The 4,924-nt window shown below is 37.1% G+C and overlaps 1 pseudogene; it reads left to right on the forward strand.

The window, feature by feature from the left end:
- Positions 1-4,924, forward strand: part of LOC107677288 (glycogen debranching enzyme-like) — a 24,496-nt pseudogene that overhangs the window by 9,604 nt on the left and 9,968 nt on the right.

Genomic DNA, 4,924 nt, shown 5'->3' on the forward strand with positions numbered 1-4,924 from the left:
GAAAGCAATAACTTTGCCATAGTATCCTTTCAAATGTTAAAGTTGCCACAGTCATTGCATGCTTTGCATGTGCTGCCCCGCCCCCAGAATTTTTTTTTTTTTTGTGCTTTAACCCCTGCAATGGATCCTCTGCAGTGAATGGGTGCCATCAGAATGGGAGTTCAAACTGAGAAAAGCATCACAACAATCCACAAGTAATGACAATTTTAACTTCAAACCGTCACTTCCGTTGCTAACTTATGAGTCCTCTATCCATAACATCGCTTTTTCCGGCAAAAAAGACGTGTAGTCTAAATCAAGGCAGAAATCTGCACAGATTAAGCACTGTTTACAAGTGATAACTGTTCTGAACAAATATGTTGGTGGGTTATGATGGCAGAGGACAATAGGGGTTGCATGTTTTTACTGGAGGAATTGTTATTATGGATTATGGACATATTTTGATTAGAAGTGACGGTTTAAAGTTAAATTCTTTAATGTTGGATTTCATTAATATACACATTCTTTCACAAGATGATAATTGATGGACTGGAGTCATGTGGATTATTGTGATGTTTTTATCAGCTGTTTGGACTCTCATTCTGACGGCACCCATTCACTGCAGAGGATCCATTGATGAGCAAGTGATTTAATACTAAAATCTCCCAAAATCTGTTCCGATGGAGAAACAAACTTATCTACATCTTGGATGGCTTGAGTAAATTTCAGGGTAATTATTTTTACATTTTTGAGTGAACTACCTTTAATTACCTCAAACAAAACTTTTTTTATTCCGCAAATAAATCTAAATTACTAATGTTTCCTCAGAAGTGGTCATTGTACACATCTGGTATTTTACAAACTTGGCATGTTATTGTAAATACGCTGATGAGAATGGCAGATTTACAGTTCAGCCTTGTTTTAATGATTCAGATATTTTACCTTCCCATTTGAGGACATGACCATGGAGCAGGAAAACCAGCTGATACAGAATCCAAATGATGCTTGTCATCTGCTCGCCCATAACGGATGGGTCATGGGAGATGACCCGCTCAGAAACTTTGCAGAGCCAGGTGAGACAAAATATGTGTCTATTTTGGTTTCTGCTGAATGGTAATGAAAATACCAGCATGCTGGTCTAGAAAGTGTCTAAGCTGGTTAAAGAGCTTAGTAATTAATTTATCTAATTCATCATCTATTTATGTCTTTTAGGATCTAATGTTTACCTTAGAAGAGAGCTTGTTTGCTGGGGTGACAGCGTGAAACTTCACTATGGCGTCAAACCAGAAGACTGTCCGTACTTATGGGCTCATATGAAGAAGTACACGGAGATCACAGCCAAACATTTCTCTGGTGTACGTCTGGATAACTGCCACTCCACACCCCTTCATGTGGCTGAGGTACATGCTCAGATTTCCACTTTATTTTTGATCTGCATGCACATTTCATGATATATTTATAAAAATTACATCATGTGCTACAGGCAGGAATTCAGAATGTTCTGCAGTGTCATTGTAAATTCATAAAGTGATCATTTTCATTTTCATTTTCATTTCAAAATATGTAGTGTCATTCCTTCTGAGGTTGTACTGCAGGTATTTGACATGTACTGTTGGACGTGATATCTTGTATGTTGTATCCATAGGCCATGTTAGCTGCAGCCAGAGTGGTCAGGCCCAATCTTTATGTGATAGTCGAACTCTTTACAGGAAGTGAACAGCTTGACAATTTGTTTGTTAATCGACTGGGAATAACCAGCCTCGTCAGAGGTACTGCAGACTGCAAGAGACACATGTTTGCCTTTGATGCTAAATTTGCTTTTTGTGGATTTTTTTCTTCCTCTCTTTTGTTTACTCAAAACATTCCTATCTTTTTCTGGCAACATTAACTCTTTCTCTGCATCATCTACTTTGACCTGATGCCTTTCATGTGTACACGAAAAATATGTCATTAATAACACATTTCATTACTAATAAACCTGCTTTATATCCTAATGCAATAATGACTGATTATGTAACCTGAGCATGTGCCTTTTCTTTGTCATACACTTCACACCTTCATCTGTCTGCCTTGCTTAATTTGCTTCCATCCTATCTATCTATCAATCTGTCTGTCATTCTGTCGTCCTATCTGTCGTTCTATCTGTCTAACCCTGTTGCTGTGTGCTGGGTGGGCTGCAGTATATGTTGTCTGTTGCTCGTCAGTACAGGCCTGATCTGTATGTGGTGGCTGAGGTCTTCACTGGCAGCGAGGAGCTGGACAATATCTTTATGACTAGGCTTGGCATTACCTCCCTTATCCGAGGTAAGACGCACAGAGATTGGGAAATGCAGTTGCAGTGACGCACAGAATTAAGGAACATGATGTGTGAAATGCAAATACAGCAGATGTAGCATGCTGTTGATTATGACACTAAATTATTTTGACTCATTCCTCAAAATGAGCTAAAAACACCACAGCTGCTGTTGATAGAATTTGAGTTGTGTTTCACAGAGAATATTCTTAAATTTGAGGTGTTAGGTAGGTATGGATTTTTCATCTACTCGCACTTTTATGCCACATAAACATGACTTTTTTTTTGTTGAAAACTGATCTATTTTTGTTATATGAAGGCCAAATTAAGGCCTGTCATTTATTTTTGCTTGTTTTTTCTCGTACCTAATGTTTCATTGTATTGTTTTACCCTTGACCCAGGAATAGACATATATCATTAAAATAAAGTTTTTAAAGCTATGATAATCTCCGCAAAATGTAAATAAATACCATTTCAATATTTACAGTGAAAATATTTCATATCATTATTTAAACAAATGTTGGTGTCCAAAGTTGTGGTGACATTTACATCATATCCAACCATTATAAATTGGTGTACTTTTTATTGTGCATTATTTCCAATAAATCTGTATTTTTTTGTCAAATTATTCTAAAAGTGTGAAAATTGTATTTGGATAATTATGAGCAATCATGCTGTTGTGCTCATGTTTATGACTTCCAGAGAAAAATGACGTAATTCTCCTGTGATATATGTACAGTACATATATAGTTATTATTACACAAATTAAATATACTAGTGAGAGTATGAAAAGTGCCCATAGTTAACCCCATCAGAGGCCATGAGTGCCGGGGACAGTCATGAGGAAGGCCGACTGGTATATCATTTCGGAGGGGAGCCTGTAGGTTCATTTGTACAACCAAACCTCAGGCCTTTAGTGCCATCAATCGCTCACGCCATGTTTTTGGATGTTACGCACGACAACGAATGTCCTATTCAGGTCAGTAACAGTAATTAATGGCAAAGAGCATATAAATATGAATGGAGCCAACACATCCTACATTATTTCAGACTTAAAAATATGTCAAGTGTTTTTATTTTGTGTTTTATGTGTTGAGGTAATTACTGCTGGTTTTATTTTATACTATATATATGCAATATTAATTTCTGAAATTAAAAACTGTTTTTCTTGTAGGTTCGTTCGGTGTTTGATGCTTTACCCAGCACTGCTATCGTCTCTATGGCCTGCTGTGCCTCAGGCAGCACTAGAGGATACGATGAACTCGTACCTCACCAGGTAATTATATATATGTGTGTGTGTGTGTGTGTGTATTTCTGTCATGACAACTCTCTGAGGTATTGGCATGGTTATATGACAATGTTAATGTATTTGGTCTTGGCGGAATAGATCTGCTACGCTGCTGCTGCGGCAGAGCAAGTACCGAGACTTGCTACTGCCAATACATCCACAACATGCTGCTGTGAGCATGTAAGAAATATTGCTGCTGCAAATATAACATACATGAAATAACCCCCATATAGCATACATGAATCACCTCATAGCAGATCTATACAGGTGGAGCTGGGGAAGGTGGAGGGTTTCTGAAGCAAGCTGCAATTGCTACGGCAAGCACTAGTCATATATTTGAATGTTGAGCAGCGAGCTCACTGGCTACCGATACAGGAGAGAACCAATCAGCTGTGCCATGTGATAATGATGTCATTAGGTCAGACTGAGTTAGACCTATCGGACCATCTAGAGTTTCATGCCAGAACTCTGTGTATATATATATAATGGTTTCCATAAAATAATAGGCAGGACAGCCTATAAGAAATGTTTCTTGATCACTAAATCAGCAGAAAGATTTCTGAAGGATCATGTTACACTGAAGACTGGAGTAATTATGCTGAAAATTCAGCTGTGCCATCACAGGAATATATTGCATTTTAAAATGTTTTTTTTTTAATAGAAAACGTTTTATTTTAACTTTAATAATATTTCACAATGCTTCTGTTTTTACTGTATTTTTGATAGCAGCCTTGGTGAGCATACTGTACTGTAAGAGACTTCTTTTAAAAAAGACCCTCCCCAAACTTTTGAATGGCAGTCAATGTTGAAATTTTGTTTTGTTACATAAATATCATATTTCATTTACCGTCCATGTATTTTATGTAAAAATATTTACGTCATTACCAATTATGTAACAAGAATCCTTTGTTCTGTCAGCACCTTGTTTATAAAACGCCCTCTAAAAATCATTTCTGTTCTTCTCACTCAGCCAGAGTCCTTTATATCTGGGTCAGTATTCAGACATAAACAAAAGCCTTTCTGTTATTATTTTTTCCTTCTTTTCAAGACAAAATGTTTCCCAGGGCCAGGGGTTCTAATATACCTGGATAAAGATATTCCCGTTCATCTCAATGGGAGTAACTCCACTGTAAATGCAACACTGTAAATGCTGCCATATTTGCTTCACAGTTTTTGAAAATTATTTGTAGCCAGTCACCTGAGCCATAAATGCTTTGTGATTGATCACTCTTGCAGCAAACAGGCAAATATTTTGCAAATGTGCCTGCAAAAATGCTTTTTGCCCACATAATGGTGTTGGTACATTAGCTGACTACTAAAGCTAACCAAACTTTTTTTTTTTTTTTTTTACTCAGTTTTCGGCA

The sequence above is a fragment of the Sinocyclocheilus anshuiensis genome, unplaced genomic scaffold (genome assembly GCF_001515605.1).
Source record: "Sinocyclocheilus anshuiensis isolate Anshui unplaced genomic scaffold, SAMN03320099.WGS_v1.1 scaffold392, whole genome shotgun sequence".
Taxonomy (NCBI): domain Eukaryota; kingdom Metazoa; phylum Chordata; class Actinopteri; order Cypriniformes; family Cyprinidae; genus Sinocyclocheilus; species Sinocyclocheilus anshuiensis.